This window comes from Rhinatrema bivittatum, chromosome 13 (assembly GCF_901001135.1).
Source record: "Rhinatrema bivittatum chromosome 13, aRhiBiv1.1, whole genome shotgun sequence".
In the NCBI taxonomy this organism is placed as follows: Eukaryota; Metazoa; Chordata; class Amphibia; order Gymnophiona; family Rhinatrematidae; genus Rhinatrema; species Rhinatrema bivittatum.
In genome coordinates, this window is record NC_042627.1 from 71,836,883 (window position 1) to 71,855,810 (window position 18,928).

Below are 18,928 nucleotides of genomic sequence, written 5' to 3' on the forward strand. Positions count from 1 at the left end.
ATATCTTCCCCCCAGAGAAAGTGGTTCCTTCTGGTCATGATTGAGGATTTTGGCAAGGCAGTAGAAAAAAGCTTGCTCTGCAGTTCTCTAATTGATGACCTGTGGATGCAAATAGATACCTTCAATTTGCTTGGCTGATAGGCATTTAACCTTTATAAGGACATCTGTTCACACACACATTATTAAAGCCACAAGCTTGTAAAAGGCCATCTGGAAGTGAAGCTTCAGCTACCAAAATAAGACTGGATCTGTCCAGTTCCAACTTCGTGGCAAGTGTATTCATATCTTCTTACACTTTTTAAACTGTTTATTTCACAGGCTAACACAGTCCTAGAACTCTGAAAAAAAGAATACAATAGAAGTTTCATCTACAAAATCCTGTACACTATAGTTATGATTGTATTCTAAAAGGTTATCACTGATTTAAGGCTATTCAGCCTTATCTCCTCTCTCTCTCGCTGTAAACACTCTTATAATTCTTTTCATTATACAATGCCTCAAAAAATACCCTGCCTCCTGTATGAGAATAGAGCCTAAGCTCAGTGTATATGTAACTAATAATATCCTTTTAGAATAGATACAGGCATCAGATCCAGGGAGACCAGAATGTGACATCTGGAATGTCTCCATTTGCAGCAGAGGTCTTCCAATCAACTCGTGGAAGGAATAGCAAGCATGTTCCACGTACAGACCACTCTTAAACCACATCCTCCTAGCTCAGAAAGGGACTGCCAGACTAAGCATTTTTATACATAGAGTTTAACTGGGAGGGGGACCCTCTAAACTACATATGGCCAAAATTACCTTCTATAGTAATCATACCTACAAACTCTGACAAAATAATCAGGAACCAGGGCTTTCTTGATAATCCATTTATATATTTACCCGAGCTGAGCGGAGGGCATTCCCAGGGGCAGAGTAGGGGAGGGGTTTGGACTTACACACATACGTTTGGATTTTCAAAAATATGCATGTAAAACGTCCTGAAAGATTTCTGCATACATTTTAGTGTGTGGGTAGTTTCATGTGGGATAATTTTCAAAGCTAACCTACGCACTCAGGGTGAATTGTGAAAACAAAACTCAGCCTGGGTGAGCTGGGGAGGAGAGGGACAAGGGAGGGGCATGGAGGATGCATGAGGGGGAGAGACTCTCCACCCCCCCCCCCCCACCACCACCAATCAATGTCTCTCTCCTCTTCACCTTGCTGCTAGGCCGGTGGCTCCTCTGCCCACAAACCAGAATAACTCACTTAACCCATTTGCTACAAGTCTAACCTGTCTTGTCAACTATATGCTTCTCCTTCACTGATAGTTGTTTTTTTTTAATGTTTTAGACATAATAATAATTTTTACTTTTATACTTCAAGAAACAGATTCTTAAGAGGAATATCAACAAGATAAAAACAATCACCACCCAAACATTACAGGCATTCTAATTTGTCATTATAAGTCCATAATGACTAAGAGAATCCAACCTCAGTTGAAAGAAATTACACCAAAATAGTGAAAAAGAAGTTTAAAAAAAGGCTTTTATTTCATTCAAAGAGTTTTCAGGGCAGAGACGGGTCTTGTAAATTCCAGGATACAACCAAGGTCTGGCCTTTGGAGATAATCTTATCGCATGAAAACAGAGAAAAGCTGCCTGGGATCAGAAAAACTATAGGAAACATTCGCAAGTTTTCTAACCCTGTTCCATTTCTTTATTCTTTTTATGAAAGGGATCGGCACTTACCCCACGTCCAAGGGCACTGCCAGGCCCAGTTACATTTCCTGTATGTTGTTTGTATGTAGTTTGAAACAGAAATCCCTCCCTCAAACTCCTCTCCCCTACCCAGCCACTTCTCTGCATACCTGGAAACGTTTCTGTTGCAGTCGCCCTGAGCTTCCATGTAGATTGGGTGAGGATATGCACTCATAAATTCTCTCTCTTTCACCTCACTCTCTCACAAACATATTTTATCTCTCCGTCTTCCTTCTCCATCTCCAGAAATAATCCCAGCACTTCTCCTCCGGCCAACTGAAGGACACCATTCTCCCTCTCATTAGATATAGGCACAGAGGGTTCTGCATGAATCTCATTCAGCAGAGTACAGCCCTCTGCTTCCTGCTGCAGCTCCTGCCTTCCCCTGCAGCTTGCAGGGAAGGGGTTAACGGTGAGGAAGAGGCAGAGGTAGGAGAGGAATGAACAGAGAAGCATAGAACCACTCTAATCTAGTCCCCCCACCCTTCTGTTATTTCTCCCAGGTAGCTTACATACATACAGGCTAGCTCTTCCAGGCAGATGCCCACCAGGGGATGCCTGATCACCTAAAAGGGCAATCTGTCACGTATAGTAAGTGCATACATTTACTTTGCCAATTGGTGTAACTTATATACATTTTTGGCAACTTTCTTATGCAGGCTGTTACAAAATTACCCCATAGTGTATTAGACTTTGCTTTTAGTTTTCTAGGATCTTTGTGGATTGAACTAACAAAAATAATGTAAATGTAACTCAGTGACTTAGAAGCATCTATTAAAATAGTTTTTCTCTCTGCTCAGACAAGGTTTAATTCAAAGGATAAATGGAAACATAAAACAATCTCTAGACACTTCTTTTGAAGTCAGGAAATGCCAAATTGCAGAAGAAAGCAAATGTTCTTATGAAAGACAAAAGAAAGACAGTTAACTCTTGTTTATGATAAGCACTTGAAAGTTGTGCTTTCCCTTTGAAGAATTAATAAGTATGGGGGGAGGGGGGAAGAGACCTCAGTGTCTTACAACTTCAAATGAAGAAGTATGTGGTCTATTGGCTGAAAGCCATTCACTGGTTAACAGCAACACCCTGTGAATACTACTGGAAAGGGGGATATTGTAATTAAAGTTTCTCTGGAATAGCAATCTTTTGCATTAGATTTTAGTTAATTGATATATTACCTATTCATCCCTGTAGCCAATAAAAGGCAAGGGATCAAATACTAAGAGCTGTGTCTTGAAAACTGGGAACAAAACGTCTTTTTATTTTGGAACGAGAGAGGAGACTGCTTTTGGGCTGTTGAAAAACAGAGAGAGAGAGAAAAAAAAAGGAAAAATGAGATTTTCTTTGTTGCAGAGAGTTTGCTATTGGTCTGGCCTGTTAAGCCCTTATCCAGTGACTGAAACAAACATAACCCATTGTTATTTTGTAGTAAGGGCAAGGAAGGTAATCTTTAGATAAATCATAGTTTTATTTTATTTTCTAGATAGAGAAACAGTATTAGCATAGTCCTTACATCCTGCAAGCATTTGGCAAACTGAGTTTCAGGAATAACTGGAAGATTTGTCACAATTTTGTTCAGAATAGTGAGGTAATTTTTATTTTATTTTGATGAGGCTTGCCTAGGCCACATGGAGCGCTGTAAGTCATTGCTGATTCCTCCAAGCATCTTGCAACTGCAGTCATCACCCAAATGGAGCAACTGAAATGCAGATAAATTAATCTAAAATAATCTGTAATCATGTGAGGTTCAACTGAGAAATATATACCAATATTCTGGCCAGAATTTAGATGGTGAATGTGGGAGCTCATTTTTTAATTTGCTTAAACTGAGAACTGTTAGTTGGGGCAAGAAAGTCTTTTCGGAATCTATTATGAACCCCAAGTTATGCGCTTCAGTCCATAAATTCAGAATGATTCCATTATAATAGATTATTGTACCCATGTTCAGAAGTGCGGATTTCCCTATCCACAACACAGATGTCTTATACATTTAGAGACAGATAATTATTCCGTAACCATTGATCTATATCTTTCATATAATTTTGGAATTTTTCCTGTGGGACCTTCCCAAACGTGCAAGGGTTAAAAAACTGGATATCATCCACACAGATGTAGTGAACTGCATCCAATGAGCGGAACAGAGCCCAAATTGAGGCCAAATAAATATTAAAGAGAATAGAAAACAAACAAGAGTCCTGTAGAACACCTATGGGCATCCTCTTCCAACCAGAGCAGAAATTGCCAATTTGGAGCCTGCCCTGTCTTTCTTGCAAACCTGAGATGAACCACAACAGCACCAGGTTGTTCGCAAGTGACAGGTTGTTCGCAAGTGACAGGTAACTGCTAATTTTTCTTTCCCAGATTGGACCAAAAAGTTATAAAAAAGAGGCCCAGGCTGCTATGCTTCATGCATTCACATAGCACCAACTGTCCTCATTTCTCCCCATGTGCTCATCCCTATGGCTGGAATACCTTGATAAAGCTACCAAGCTAGTCACATACACAGCAGGCCTGGAAAAGTTCATCATCTCTGCATTGGTCTGCAGAGCAATACAGGCCAATGACCACCTTTGCTGATATCAGGGAATCCATTTTAGATGCTCGTCCTGTTTAGCAAGGATCGGGGTCTCGCCTACAACTCTGTATCCAACCATTTTTGTCAACTTCCTCCTTTGCACTCTACCATCTTGGAAAAAAAAAATTCCTATTGTATTTCATGTTTAAAAGAAAATGAAAGAAAAACAAATAAAATGCTTGTTTTCATTCATTTCATTTAAAGAATGAGGGCACCCCCACTGCAAAAGAAACAAAAACACAAACCCTTCTGAAGCCCTCCCTCAATCTCTCTACCCCATCCTGCACAGGGCAGGCGTGATCCACGGTTGCTCTTGCCCTGCTGGTGTCACACTTATAATTTATAATTGTATTTCTATCGGTTATATGTAAGGGCTCCGCCCAAAAGTTCCTGTTTTTTGTAAACCGATGCGATGTGTGAACGGCTATTGGTATAGAAGAGACTTTAAATAAATAAATAAATAAATAAATAAATGGCACCAGCAGACTAAAGGCCTCATGTACTAAGGCTTTCAACCCATTCTGTGTCTATGGGAAACATCCTTAGAAAATGAGGCTCTAGTGTCGGAGCCATTATCAACTTCTTCCATACAAGGAAATGGTGCTGGCCTGACTCTCATCTCTTCCACCGGGCACCAGGTCCCAAATTTTAAATGCCCAGCAAGCTGGTGCCCTGGAAAACGTTAAGCCCTAATAATAAGCCCTTTTCCACACTATACTTAAATGTATCGCAAGAGACATCACAAGAACATTGTGCATAAAAAGGTCAAATAATGCCATAATTAAGGATATTGTTAACAGTGAGCTGGTTTCGCACAATAGTGCAGATCCTGTAATTTGGGAAAACAGATTATTGTAATAGTCTGTATATCGGTCTGCCTAAAAAACATGTGCCTGCTGCTCAGCTCATGCAACATGCAATACATATTAAGTGGCACTAGTAGAAAAGACCATATCACACCTGTATTTATTTATTTAACGGTTTTATATACCGACGTTCATTAGGGATATCACATCGGTTTACATTAAATGTGAAACTACGCTTGGGTAGCGCTTGACAGAGAACGTAAAAATAAAATATACAAAACCTAGAACAAGGGATATATTTATTTATTTATTTATTTTGCACTTTTATATACCGATTTTCCAATAACAGAGCTACTGATCAATTCGGTTTACATTCTGAACAGAACAATGACAAGTTAATGTCTTACAATGAACAGGTAAAAGTAACTTGGATACAGCTATATGGGGTAATAACATAACATAACGTAAATGCTACAGAGCCTAATGTAGGCTAAAACAAAGAAGCAAGGTATCAATCTGGGAATGGATTTAAGTCTGTTAAGGATTCAAAGAAGGCCTGAGAGTTCTGGATATGATCTATATAGTTCTCTGTGGGGGTTACTAAAGAAGGGTCCTTGGCATGAATAGTTCGGCAGGCTGTTGCTTATGAGAACGCTTGATTGAATAACCAAGTCTTTAGTCTTTTTTTAAATATAGTGGGGCATTGCACTAATCTGAGGTCTGACGGGAGAGTGTTCCAGAGTTTGGGGCCGGCTGTAGAGAAGGCTCTTTTACTTAATGATGATCTTATCGGTGGAATCTGAAGGTTGTTTTTGTAGGCTTGTCTCACTGGCCTGGTAGAGGTGTGTAGTTTGAGAGGGATTTTGAGCTCGAGTGGGGCAAAGTTATGTAGTGCCTTGTGGATTGATGAAAGCACTTTGAAGTGTATTCTGAATTTAACGGGAAGCCAGTGTAGGTCTTTTAAGATAGGAGAGATGTGTTCTCTTTTGTTAGTCTTGGTTAAGATCCTTGCAGCCGCATTTTGCAACATCTGAAGTGGTTTTATGGCGTTAGCAGGGAGGCCCAATAGAAGTGCATTGCAGTAATCTATTTTTGTGAGAATGATTGCTTGTAGAACTAATCGGAAGTCTTGAAAGTGGAGGAGTGGTCTCAGTCTTTTTAAGACTTGTAATTTGAAGAATCCATCCTTTATGATGTTCTTGATGAGAGATCTGTAATTCATTTGGTTATCTAGTATTACTCCTAGATTTCTGACTTGTGGTGAGAGAGTTGGTTGTGAGGACAGGTTGTTAATTGATTGTGTGTAGGTTCCGTCTTGGGAGATGAGGAGGTATTCTGTTTTGTTCTGATTAAGGATCAAATTGAGGCTAGAGAGCAAGTTGTTGATGGCATGTTGGCATGAGTTCCAGAAGTCCAGGGTTTTTTGGAGAGATTCGGTAATTGGAATCAGAATCTGAACATCGTCTGCGTATAGATAGTATATGAGATTTAGATTGAGGAGGAGCTGGCAGAGTGGGAGGAGGTATATATTGAATAAGATTGGAGAGAGTGAGGATCCTTGTGGGACTCCCAAGTTGCAGTTGACTGGTTGAGATTCATCCTTGTTGACTTTGACCTTATACTGTCTGTTCTGTAAAAATGATATAAACCAGTTTAGTGCCACATCTCTAATTCCAATGTCTGACAGACGATCTATTAAAGTGTTATGGTTTACCGTGTCAAACGCTGCGGTTAGGTCTAGGAGGATGAGAAGACAGGGCTGTCTTTTTTCCAGAGTCAGTAAGATGGAGTCCGTTAATGAGATTAGGAGGGTTTCCGTGCTTCGAGATTTGCGGAAGCCGTACTGCGACGGGGAGAGGATGTTGTTATCGTTTAGGTATTCTGTTAATTGTTTATTTACAACTCGTTCCAAAATTTTTGCGATGAAGGGTAGATTAGCTATTGGGCGAAAATTGGCCGGGTTATCTGGAGTCAGATTAGGTTTTTTTAGGAGTGGTTTTATGATTGCCATTTTGAGAGGGTCAGGTACTAACCCTTGAGCTAATGTGCAGTTGATGATTTGTGCAATGGGTTTGGAGATGATTTTAGCACAAGTGATGAGTAGATTGGTTGGGATGGTATCCTGAGGATGTGAAGAAGGTTTGAGCTTTTTTATGATGTTTTCGTCTCTAGAGATGAAGTCGGTTCGAATTCCCCAAATCTTGCCTTTTGTGAAGGAGAGGCAACTGGTGGTGTAACTGTCGTAGGGTTTTTGTTATTCTTTGATTGAGTTAGTAGATTTGGGATCTTGTTTTTGAAATAGGTTGCAAGTTCTTCTGCTTTGCTTGCCGCTTTCTCATCTGGTATGGATGTCAATGGGGGTTTAGTGAGGGATGAAACCAAAGAAAAAAGTGCTCTGGGGTCGAAGATGAAGTGGTGGATTTTTTGTGAGTAAAAGTCTCTTTTTGTTTGGAGGATGGATATTCTGTAAAGGTGCATCGTGGACTTAAATGCTGTGAGGTTAGTAGCTGTTGGGTTTTTACGCCAATGTTGTTCTTTTTTTCTGAGATCCTGTTTAATGGTTTTTAGTTTTGGGGTGTACCATGGTTTCCTATTGTCTTTGTTTGCTTGGGAGGCTTTGGTGATAGACGGGCATGTAGTGTCAGACACTTTTTTGGTGATGTTGTTCCAGGAAGATATGGCTGAGTCAGCGTTTGTGAGGTCCAGTTGGTTGAGCTCTCCAGATAGGCTATTGCTAAGAGTTTCCTGGCTGCAGAGTTTCTTGAGTTGAATTGTGTTGCTCTGCTTTTTTGGTGGGGTGGGTAGGTTTAAGTTTAGTACAGCGTTGATCAGCTTGTGGTCTGACCAAGGAACTGGAAGGCATTTTGGTTGGGAGGCAGGAGTAAGTTCATGGTTGATGAATATGAGGTCCAGTGTATGACCTGCTTTGTGTGTGGGTTCATTAATTAATTGTTTGAAACCCATGAATTTTAGTGTGTCTAGGAAGGTTTCGCAACTAGGTGAGCGCGGGGATGTGTCCACGTGGAGATTAAAGTCCCCCAGGAGAATCGCTGGTTTGTCAGTATTGATGTGCTTAACTATATTTTCAATCAACGGTGATGGATCAGCTTCTAGATATCCTGGGGTGGCGTATATAAGCCCTATTTGTAGTTGGGAGGATTTGAATACGGCGAATTCTAGAGAGTGAGAGGATAAAGTAGTTTGAAGAGACATTCCTAGTGTATTTTTTGCTGCGAGAAGTAGACCGCCTCCTCGTTTTTTGAGTCTTGGGATAGAGAATATGTTGTAAGAGTGAGTGGGGAGTTGGTTGATTGAGGCGATGTCTTCTGGTTTTAACCATGTTTCCGTGATTGCAAATAGGTCCGTGTTTGTTTCCAGAAGATAGTCATGAAGAAGGTGGGTTTTCTTTGTCAGAGACTGAGCATTCAGCAGCGATAAGGTAAAAAGAGAGAGGCCTAGTAGTTGGTTTATGGGTGAGATGATGATAGGGATGAATCTTTTGTGTGCAGAGTGTGGTGTAGCTTGTTTTATTGCTGGGGGTCTCTTGAGATTGTGGATGATAGGGATGGTTGATATTGCCATACTTAGAATTCTAGTGAAGGTTATAGCTGACGTTAATTTGGAGGTGAGTTGTGTATGGTGGTGGTTGGTAATGCACCTGGATTGTCGGTGAGTGGTCCTGGTGATTTTCTTAATTGTAGGAGAAAGGGACTTTGTTGGAGACCTGGTTTGCATTTAGGGGTTGTTCAGCCCTCAATGCAGTAGATAGGCAATTGTCTGCAATGCGTGGGCAGTAGTGTGTAAAGGACGGTGATATCCTGGCTTGATTGCAAAGGTCTCCACTCAGGGCTGCACGAAGGGGCGCACAAAGGGGCCAGCCCCTTTGACGCGCTCCTTCGGCGCGCGGCGTTCGACGCGCGGCGTCTGGGTGTTCTATTAATTTTAAAGGGCCGCTGGGCCTCAGCCGATTGGCTGCCTTGCAGCCGTCTGTTGATTGGTTCGCTGGCTTTCGGGGGCGGGCTTTTTGTCGCGTGGTTCGCAGGGAAGTGAATCGGAGCCTGCCTTGCCTCGCGATCGGCGTCGGTCCTGCCCGGGTGCTAGGTAATTAAAACAGGCCTTACCCCGATGGGACGCCGGCGCCGATTGCGCAGGCCTGAATGACCGTCTGTGCCTTCTCCAGCTGCTGCTTCCCGAGGTGAGTCGCCAGGGATAGGGATTTTCCCGAGGTGCTTCCCGAGGTGAGTCTCCGGAGAAACTGCAGAACTATATATATTAATTACAAAATAATTAAAGCAAAGGTTACCTATTAGTTGCAAAATAACTAAAACAAAATTATATGGCATGTATTGGCAGGGCTTAACTGGCTCCCTGTTATCCAAAGAGTATAATTTAAAATCATGGTATAAGTCCATAAATTGAAATTTAGAGAAAACTCAAGCATCTTAGCTATGCACAAATATGTTATGAGATCACAGTATGCTAATTTACTTGTTATTCCACCATTGTGGAACTACAAATTAAAGTCAACACAAGCAAGGGCTTTCTCTTATATTGCCATGGTAGTATGGAATGAACTGCCAATGGAATTGCAGGGAATAAAAGATTTAAAGTTGTTAAGGAAGCAAGCGAAGGCATTTTATTTTAATATTGCATTTTATTAATATTTTATTGTATTGTCATTTTAACATCTATTGTTTTAATTGATTATGTATGTGATGATGTCCCTGCATTGATCTTGTTGAGAGACAGAGGGTTATAAAACATGTTAAATAAATAAATAAATCTCAAGATGCCCCTAAGCTGAACTAAGAGACAGAGATAAAGAACTCCGAAAGAGCCTTTCACACCTTGAATTATGTATTCACATTATTATGCATGAAGGCACTGAATTATGCATGGATAAGCCCTTGAAAGCAGAAGGGAGCAAAGCACCAGGATCATCATTGTTCAATGGTTGCTGTCATCAGTGGTCAGTCAATTGCCATCCATCGCAAACACGAATAAATGACCCATTTGAGTGCAGCCAGCCCCTCCCTGCACCTGAGTTGAGAGAAACTTGCTGAAAGAAGGCCACTGCGGCCAGCCCCTCACACTACAGGTATTCGTGAGTGAAGGGTTGAACTACTTTTGTTGCTTTTCAGTGATAAAGATGGCCCTCTAGAGCTCCATACCCCAGAACCAAGGAGAGCTGACCTCACCAGAGCAAGGACCCGGAGGCAACTCCCTAGAGAGAGGACATCCTTAGTGGTGAGAAACTGGTGGTGCCATTCCCAGCCATGGATAGTGGGTTATTAGGTTAGGATTTTTAGCCCCTCATATATGCAAGTCTAAACTAGGGGGATGTGATGCTAGAGTTAATTCTATAATCTAATAAATGCTGGATGCCTAGCATGCTTTGTAACAGTTTGTTTTGTTTTGCTAATAAAAAGAGTTGTGCCTGATCCCTAGGTTGTTTACGGTAAATCCTAAATAAATGATTATTCTCAGATAAACGGTCTGATATAAATCTGTGTGAGGATTCACTGGTAAAGGGAGGTAGTGGGGGAGATAATGCAACCATTAACACACCTACAAAGTGGTAGCTTGCAGCTGGGATATAGCCTTAGCAGCCTGGACAGGAATAAATGGGCAGACTGGATGGGTCAGTGGTCTTTTTCTGCCATCATGTATTATGTTACAAATAGAAAGCTGGAAAAAACGCACGTGCAGAATGAGGATCCAGAGATGTATGTTGGGAGATGCTTTGTCAGCTGCAGTTCCATGCTAACAAACACCATACAACAACTACTGGCCTTTGTGGCTTTGCTGCCAGAATATTCCAGTTCTTGGTGCTAGAGCATGGAAAATAAATCCATAACTGTATCTGGTTATCTTTATTCTGAAATTCAAAGGAAGATATCAAGAAAAGTGTTCCACTAAATATGTGGATAACGTTATGCAGATAACATTAGCCCAGTTATTTCCTACAGACTAACTTATCCACACAAATTCAGCTGGATAGTGGTCAATAAGGTGCTATCCGGCTAAATAAATGAACCTACTATCCCCATACCTCCAGTCCTGCCCTCGTTTTTTGGGGGTTATGTTAGCTGCACAGTAATTTTGTGTGGTGGTGGAAGGGGCTATATTTTTAAATGGACAGATTTATGCAGATAAAAGCTGATTTCCCCCACCCCCACCCCCCACCCCCCCCCATACATCATTTGAGAATAGAACTTGCATTGTTTTAGAGTTCCTAGAATATATGACAGGAACCAAAGATCCTTCTGCCCATGCCTGCTCATGTAACACCCTCGCGGTTTCTACAGCCTGTGCCTCTTGCTATCTAATACATTGCAGTAGAACAGCAGGAGCTGATTTCCTACTAACCTCTAAGAATATTGCTCCCCGCAGCGTTTCAAGTTCACCTCTTGATTAGCATCCAGCGCGCCGGCATGTCCTGCCACCAGCTCAACATAAGGCAATCCAAAATGCATTTTCCCACTCCGTTAAAAAAGATTCTATTCAAGTCACAGTCCCTCTGACACAAAACTCAGCATCCTGCAATTTCAGAACCCATTTCCTTCACACCAAGAAAGCAATAATATTATTTAAACAATTCTTGCCCTGTTTCTCCACACTATACGATGAGCCATAGTCGTTCACATGACATGGGATGGCAGATTGATACAGCAATAGGAACTATTTAACTCCATTCTCTAATCTCTAGCATCCAATCCTGCCATATTTAAACAGCATTCCAAGTTTGTACAGTGGACTCAGGGCTGGATTTGGGCACCTGTGTAAGGCATCAGAGATACACAAAACTTGGGAACCCCCATCCTGTTGTGCTCCCCCTTCTCTCCAATCTCTGATGGAGTCCCCAAAACCCCACCCATCAATCCTGCCTATGGTTCTCCATAATCCTCAGTCCAGCCCTGGTTGGATTTGCATGCACGAACCCCTCAATAGTATCAATTCCAATGAACTCTCTTGCGCAATGTGCAAGTCTCTGATAGGTGAAATAGAATTCAGATTATAATATTATTTTAATCTCCCCGGTGGGGGAACCCCATGGTGACTCTGACACTTGCTGATTGACATGTATAAGGTTATCTGTGAGGGTTTTTTTCACCCCCTCCCTGAATAGATCTGACTCCTACTCCATGATTCATCACCATGAAACGCAGCTTAATAATCCATCGCATGCTTCATTCCTATGCTGACAATTAAAGGAGCGCATGCACATTTTGTGCTGTGCTAGGTCCTGTGCCCTCTCTCCTGCTTCTCTCACAGTCCTGTTGTAAGATTTAAGGTGCTGCTGCTGCTGCTGCTTGTGATTTCATCTTCCAGTTTGAGAATATCAGGTTTTTTTCCCATTATATTCTACTGTGCCTGCAGCCTTTTTTTTTTGACACTGACATGAGTTTTTAATTACCCTCAGTCCGAAGGCTTTATCGATGACCCAGATTTTTATAATTAAGAGGAACATTTCCAAACAGCTGTTTCCCTCCCCTGCACACAGCTTCAGGCACATTTAGTTGGGGGGGGGGGAGAGGGGGGAGGGGTAATTTTCAGGCAGGCCATTTTAACCAGGTAAATGCCTTTCAATATGGCTCTCGGGGAGGGGTAATTTTCAAAGGCATTTCCACAGGAAAAAGTGGAGTTACTAAATTGTCCTTCCGCTATATGTGTAAACCTATGCATCTAAGTCCTGTATGCGCTTAAATTCATTCAGACTGAGTGAAGGCATTCCCAGGGATGGAGACGAGTTTGGACTTGGGCACGTAATTTTGAATTTTCACAGGCATGTGCGTAAATTTTCCTGGAAATAGTCCTGTGTGAGGGTATATTTGTGCATGGATAGTGTTGCGAACCTGCCCTGTTTAAGCTGCTCGGGCAGCTTCTTCACCTCCTTTTTGTTTCTTATGCAGCCCGGAGGCTGCCGATACCTGTCCCACGCGGCAGGAGCTGCGCTATCCGGAGACCGCCGGAACTCCCTTTCACGGCTGGAGCCATGCTGCCTCTCCTGCAAGCGGCACAGAGGCTGCCGAAGTCCCTACAAGCGGCCGGAGCCGCGCTTCAGTATTTCTAAGTGACCTGGAGGCCACCCACCTTACCTGTCCCCTCCGTGGGAAGTAGGCCTGCATCCCCAACCTTTCCTGCAGCATGACACCACTTGAGTTCCATCCTGAGTGGCCTGAATGCTGCCGCTCACCTCGGGGCCATCCTGGGGCCTAGTTCCAGCATTGGGGCCTGCTTCTCCTTCTCAGAGTTGTAGCAGGGCCACTGTCCGTGGTCTTGAACTTCCTGTCTCCTCCTAGGGGGTGAGGCCAGCTCTCTCTGCAGCATTTAAAGGAACAGCAAGGGAGGAGGCCCTCCAGTGATGTCATCGAGGGAGTCGCCTTTTCTGCCTATAAAAAGGTCTTGTCTTCATTCCTTCCTTGCCTTCATCATCTCAAGGTCTCCAGATGTCTCGTCTTGATGTCTTCTTTATCCGGTACATCTTAGTTCTGGCAGCGCAAGTCTCCAAGAGGTTCCAGCTTCTTATTTTAACCTTCATCGTAGAGGCATTCCCTCGAACCCTAAACCTTGCCTGGATCCTCGGAGCCTGCACCCTGCCTCCATTTCATGAATAAACTCTATTTATCCGATCCGTTCCGGCATAGCCCTGCCTGGCCTTTATCAGCTGTGCAGGGTGCATTTGGAACAGGCTTCATCAGAGTCTTCATCTCCTATCTTCTCTGTGTGGGGAACCACCAGCATGGTCCGTGACCTGTCTTCATTGGCTGAGTATATGGGCGCGTGATGTGCAGTACCAACTGTTACGAGGGTTAAGTGGAACCTGGGTCGACCCCGCTTACCTTGAGTCTGGGAGGCACAGGAACAGAAGATCCTACAGTCCAGGTCGGAGACGGTGGCACGCAGAAGAATCCAAGGCGGCAGTTAGGATCAAGACAGGCAGCAAACAGAATAATCCAAGGCTCAGTCCGGGTCAAGGCAGGCAGCAAACAGAATAATCCAATGCTCAGTCCGGGTCAAGGCAGGCAGCAAACAGAATAATCCAAGGCTCAGTCCGGGTCAAGGCAGGCAGCAAACAGAATAATCCAAGGCTCAGTCCGGGTCAAGGCAGGCAGCAAACAGAATAATCCAATGCTCAGTCCGGGTCAAGGCAGGCAGCAAACAGAATAATCCAAGGCTCAGTCCGGGTCAAGGCAGGCAGCAAACAGGAGTACCAGAGCAAACCAGATCCAGGAAACAGGGAGCAGCCAGGAATCCAAAAAGGCAGACCTAGGTCAGGGCAGGCAGCAGGCAGAAGAATCCACGAAGCAGTCCGGGTCAAGAGCTGTAGCGACAGGCAGGGCAGAGACAAAAAACTCACCAAAGCGCACTGTGGCCGAAGCGAAGGGCTCAGCAGGGAGCTCTGTTTATATCGCAATCTTTTCCCGCGCAAACCGCGACTGGCCGGCGTCTGACGTCAGGGGGCGTGTCCATGGCGCGTAGTAGCGCGAGATTTGCCCGCGGCATCGGCCCTGACCACGGACGTTCCCGGAACACGTCGGACCCGTGCAGAGGGAAGACGCGCCGCCGGCGCCACGGGAACAGCGGGAACGGAGGTAGAACCCCGCCGACCCCGGAGGACAGCCCTGCCGGCCCGGGAAACGGTAACAGTACCCCCCCTGCAAGGGCCCCCTCCCTGCCTCTGCGGACCGGGCTTGAGAGGGAAACGAAGGTGAAAGCGCTGAAGCAATCGGGGAGCATGCACGTGGCCCGCAGGTTCCCACGTGTTTTCTTCTGGACCAAAGTGTTTCCAAGAGATCAAATATTGTAACTGCCCCTTCACTTTTCTAGAATCCAGGATGTCCTGTACCTCAAATTGATCATCATTTTGAACTATATTGGAATTGACCGTACGCTTCCTATGTGGCCAAGTCATGACAGCAGGTTTCAGTAAGGAGATATGGAAAGCATTGTGGATACGTAAGGACGGAGGCAAACGTAGTCTGTAGGAGACAGAGTTTATCCGTTTCTCAATGGGGAAAGGTCCAATGAAGCGAGGAGCAAATTTCGCGGAGGGTAAACGGAGTCGCAGATTGTGAGTGCTCAACCAGACTGAATCACCAGCCTGAAGAGAGGGAGCCATGCACCGTCCCTTATCCGCTTGGGTTTTCATCTTGGCCGCGTTCCGGAGCAACAAGGCCCTAGTCTCCGTCCAAAGACTGGACATGGATGCAACGGCAGCGTTGACCGCAGGACAGTTGGAGGACCCTTCAATAGGCAAAGGAAGGCGAGGATGCCTACCAAACACCACAAAAAAAGGGGACTTCCCAGTGGCCTGAGACGGGAGATTGTTGTGGCACATTTCGGCCCAAACCAGAAGAGATGCCCAATTATCCTGTCTTTGATTAACGTAGGCACGCAGAAAAGTCTTTAGAGATTGATTCGTCCGTTCAGTGAGACCATTGGACTGGGGATGGTAGGCAGATGAGAAGGCAAGCTTGACCTGAAGAAGTTTGCATAAATTAGTCCAAAATGAGGCAGTAAACTGTACCCCCCTGTCAGAAACAATACTGATGGGAAGACCGTGAAAGCGGAAGATGTGTTGAATAAAAAGGCGGGCTAACTGGGAGGCAGAGGGTAGTCCAGGTAGGGGAATGAAATGCGCCATCCGGGAGAAACGGTCTACTACTACCCAAATAACAGTATTACCCTCAGAGACTGGCAGATCCGTAATGAAATCCGTAGCCACATGAGTCCACGGGGAAGCAGGAATGGGTAGAGGTTGCAACAAACCGAAGGGTTTTCGTCTGGGAGTCTTCTGTGCTGCACAAACGGGACAGGAATCCACATACCGTTTGACATCCTTCTCCCAGCGAGGCCACCAATAGTGTCGGGAGAGGAGATGCTTGGTCCGGGCAATCCCGGGATGACCAGCTAAACGGGCATCGTGAGCCCAGTGAAGGACCCGGGGGCGCAGGCGTTTAGGAACCACGGTCCTCCCCAACGGGACAGTAAAGGTGGCAGCTATCTGAACGCGAGCTGGATCTATGATATAACGAGGCGGGTCCGGAGTCTCATCCAGATCAAAACTGCGGGAGAGCGCGTCGGCCCGAACATTCTTGGGGGCCGGTCGAAAATGGAGGACAAAATCGAAACGGCTGAAGAAAAGCGCCCATCTGGCCTGCCGTGGGTTCAGGCGCTGAGCCGTAGCCAGATATGCCAGATTTTTGTGATCCGTGTAGATCGTAACTGTGTGCCGAGCGCCCTCTAGAAGATGACGCCATTCCTCCAGAGCTAGCTTAATGGCGAGAAGCTCACGATCCCCGATGGTGTAGTTCTTCTCTGCAGGGGAAAATTTCTTGGAGAAGAACGCGCAGGTCATCAAGCGGTTGTCGTCGGTTGCTTGCAGAAGAACCGCCCCGACCCCTACTGCGGAAGCATCGACCTCTAGAATAAATGGCCTGGTGGAGTCGGGGCACCGGAGGCATAAATCCTTAGTGAATTCGTGCTTGAGTTGAAGAAAGGCCTGTACTGCTGCAGCAGGCCACGTATGTGTCGGAGCTCCCTTTTTGGTAAGCAGCGTGAGGGGGGCAACCAACGAAGAAAAGTTGGGAATAAACTGTCTGTAATAATTAGAAAAGCCCAAGAACCGTTGTAAGGCTTTCAAGCCCACAGGTTGAGGCCAAGTCAGAATGGCCTTCAGTTTATCGGGGTCCATGGATAGTCCTTTATTGGAGATGATATATCCCAGAAATGATAACTCGGGTACATGAAAAACACATTTCTCTAATTTAGCGAACAATTTGTTGTCACGAAGACGTTGAAGCACCTGTCGAACATGAAGTAGATGTTGTGGCAAGGTCTCCGAAAAAATGAGAATGTCATCTAAGTAAACAATGACATGCGAGTACAACATATCCCGAAAAATGTCATTGATCATATCCTGAAAAACAGCTGGAGCGTTACATAAGCCAAACGGCATAACCCTGTATTCGTAGTGGCCGTCATGGGTGTTAAACGCCGTCTTCCATTCATCCCCTTCGCGAATTCTTATCAGGTTGTAAGCCCCACGTAAGTCCAGTTTAGAAAAAATTTGGGCTCCTTTAATGCGATCGAATAATTCAGAAATAAGCGGAATTGGATACTTATTCTTCCTCGTGATGCTATTGAGACCTCGATAGTCGATGCAGGGTCGTAACGACCCATCCTTCTTTTTGACAAAAAAGAACCCTGCTCCAGCAGGAGATGTAGATGGTCGAATAAACCCATTAGCTAAATTTTCCTTGATGTATTGCCGTAATGCCTCGGATTCCGGCTCTGACAGTGCATAAATCCTCCCTCTGGGTGGAATCTTGTCCGGAAGAAGATCTATGGCGCAATCATACGGTCTGTGAGGTGGCAGGGTCTCAGCTCGTTGTTTACTGAAAACATCCTGGAAGTCTTGATAGGGAGCAGGAATATTAGGAGAGAGTTGCGTAGTCTGGATGGAGGTTCTGTGGATAGACGTTAAACAGTTCTGAAAGCAAAAAGGACTCCAAGAGGTGAGTTGCAACGAAGCCCAGTCCACCAGGGGTTGATGAGTCCGTAACCAGGGTAGACCTAAAATGATTTGATTGACAGAAGATGGAAGTACATATAGCTGGATGAGTTCTTGATGCAAAACGCCAGTGGTAAGTAAAATGGGTTCGGTGATGTAGCAGATTCGCATACCGACAGAATGCCCGGAGACTGAAGTAACAGAGAGGGAAATGTCTAGAGGCTTGACCGGAATCTGGTAAGACGTAACCATTTGCTCCTGAATAAAATTACCTGCCGCTCCTGAATCAATGAATGCCTGGGCCGAATGTACTTGCTCTTTAAATGAAATGGTAACAGGAAGGAGTAGTTGTGGAGAGGAGCCAGTGGGACCCAGGGAGGCCTCTCCTACCCGTCCTAGGTCCGAGAGTTTCCCGCCTTGTTGGGACATTTATTGACGAAATGGCCGGCGCCCGCACAATAGAGACAGAGATTCTTGGTTCTCCTTCTGTGACGTTCCTCCGGCGTGAGGCGAACCCTATCAATCTGCATGGGTTCCTCAGTACAGCTCGAAGCCGCTGCAGCAGGTTGAACCGAAAGCGGCTGCTGAAAAGTGGGGGCTAGGCGAAAGGTCCTTCGGGAAGCCGCTCGCTCACGTGTTCTTTCCTGGAAACGCAAATCTAGTCGGATAGCCAGACGAATTAATCCCTCCAAGGTTTCAGGAGGGTCTCTGCCAGCAAGCTCATCCTTGATGTTCTCTGCTAGACCTTGTCGAAAAATTGCCAACAAACTATCCTCTCCCCAAGCGAGTTCAGAGGCTAATGTCCGGAACTGGATGGCGTATTCACCCACAGATCGAGATCCTTGCCTGATGTGAAGTAATTCGTTAGCTGCTGAGTTAGAACGTCCGGGTTCGTCAAAAATAAGGCGAAATTCTTTTAAGAATCGCTCCAGGTTAGAGAGAAGGGGATCATCCCTCTCCCAAAGAGGAGAAGCCCAAGCCAGGGCGGGTCCCTCCAACAAGGAAAGAATAAAGGTAGTCCTGGTTTTGTCGTTGGGAAAGGAAGTAGGCTGTAATGAGAAGTGCATTCGACACTGATTAATGAATCCTCGACACAGTGTGGCAGTGCCATTAAAGCGAGGCGGAGGAGGAATCCGAATAGGTGTAGGACTTGCTGCAGTACTGGTTATAGGGATAGCCGGGGTATGGGCTAACGCATCCATTCGGGCCACCAGCCGATCTAAGACCCCTGTAACTTGGTCCAGTACCCCTTGCTGCTGTTGAATTCGGTTGGCCATCCCGGGAATTGCCT

The 18,928-nt window shown here is 44.9% G+C and overlaps 1 long non-coding RNA gene across 1 annotated transcript in view; it reads left to right on the plus strand.

Moving 5' to 3' along the window:
• Positions 1 to 10,291: 10,291 nt before the first annotated feature.
• LOC115075177 overlaps positions 10,292 to 18,928 on the plus strand; it is a 28,932-nt gene continuing 20,295 nt past the window's right edge. Inside the window, exon 1 of the long non-coding RNA XR_003852456.1 lies at positions 10,292 to 10,367. This is a non-coding gene — a long non-coding RNA (uncharacterized LOC115075177). The remainder of the gene's footprint in view (positions 10,368 to 18,928) is intronic.